The sequence below is a fragment of the Equus quagga genome, unplaced genomic scaffold (assembly GCF_021613505.1).
Source record: "Equus quagga isolate Etosha38 unplaced genomic scaffold, UCLA_HA_Equagga_1.0 HiC_scaffold_11931_RagTag, whole genome shotgun sequence".
NCBI classification, from domain to species: domain Eukaryota; kingdom Metazoa; phylum Chordata; class Mammalia; order Perissodactyla; family Equidae; genus Equus; species Equus quagga.
In genome coordinates, this window is record NW_025792309.1 from 5661 (window position 1) to 7262 (window position 1602).

At 48.4% G+C, this 1602-nt stretch overlaps 1 pseudogene; it reads right to left on the bottom strand.

Moving 5' to 3' along the window:
* Positions 1-231: 231 nt before the first annotated feature.
* Positions 232-915, bottom strand: LOC124231918 (T cell receptor beta variable 19-like; annotated as a pseudogene).
* Between the last annotated feature and the right edge of the window lie 687 nt (positions 916-1602).

Sequence of the window (1602 nt, forward strand, 5' to 3'; positions counted from 1 at the left end):
CTTTACTGAATTACCAGAATATTCCAAATTGAGTGAAATTGCATTGAGGGCTATTTCCACTCTTTCTCACACACACATGCACACACACAAAACGACGGACCTCAGTTCACACTAGGGTTCATGTTGCACAAGGCCCCTCAGGCTGAAATCCCCTTGCTGAGAAGTCTGGTGAGAGATTCACAGGGGCAAGTTTTCCTCTGATGAGACAGGGGCCCCAGGAAGGTGTGTCCCTCATGCTTCTGGCTGCCCTTTTTGTGCAGAGAGCAGCTGGCTGTGCAGCAGTGTGTATTTACTGCTGGCACAGAGGTACAAAGAGGTCTGCTTGGTGCTGGCTGACTCCAGGGTCAGGGGGAAATCCTCGATCTTCTTTCGGGAGACACTGTACCCTTCTGTGATGTCCCCTTTGGCAGTGCTGTTAACATCACTTGAATAATGGATCAGCCTTGGCCCCTGGCCCGGTCTTGTCGATACCAGAACATTGCAAAATGGCTCATATTCTGAGAACATTCCAGGATCATCTTGTCTCCTGTTTGTGTAATATGGTATCTTGGCTTCTGGGTGATTCCAGCATCCATGGGGCCTATTGGAGAGGCAGACACAAGGCAAAGACAAGGCTTGCGGAGTAACCTGGATCCACAAAGGAAAGGGAAAGGCTTGAGCTAAGACTGTGCAAACTGATGGAGAGGTTTCCTCTGAGTCCAGAACTCACCTGCTCCCAGGAGACAAAGAGTCACACAAAAGAAGTTGAGGCTCATGACAGGGTCAGGTAAAAGGGAGCCAACCCAGCTGTAAGCTGTGATCCACAGCACTGAATGAGGTAGCTTGGAACTTCTTCTCCAAAGGACAGAAGAGTCTGCCTGGGATGTCACTACCCCTTACCCATGCAGACTCTCCCTGGAACAGAGTCCCTTCTGCCTTGGCTCAGCTACTCTATTCATAGGTGTTGCTTAGTAAGGCCTGCAGGGGAGATGGGGTGTGGCTTCCCTACACTGAGTTTAGGGTGCACCCCACCCCCTTCGTTTCCCACTTTCCTCTGAGACAGTTGCTCTTCTGTGCACCTGCCCCTGACATCAAGGCTGCCTTGCCCAGTTCCTTCAACTATGGATCTCCCTAAAGTCTACAGGGACCTCCCACTTCTTCCACAGCTGAAGGGAGCCAGGCAATAACAGAACTTCTTCAACATCTGCCTAATATGGGACCCAGTCCTAAGTTTTTCTTAACCCTTTCCTCCCAGGCAGCTCCCGCAGACTCTCCCCAGATTCACTCAGATGTCAGTGGCATCACAGTGCCATCTTGTGTCCAATAACTGAAGTTTCATCATTGTTTTCTTCTGCAATGGCCCAAGGGATGCTGGGAAGTGTCTGCATGGTCAGCAGGGAGAATATGTATCCTGCATGTTTTATGCTCAACTTCCTTAAACTTTAATCCCAACAGTTATTCTAACTCTGATTCTATTCTTTTTAGATTGTATCCTTGAAATCCCACCCTCATTCTACTTAATTATCATCACATTATCTGGCAGCATAGTCCAATTGCGATCTGCTCCCTTAAAACTATCTTATGAAAGGCAGAGGGATAGAATGAGAGGAATGGAAGAAAATA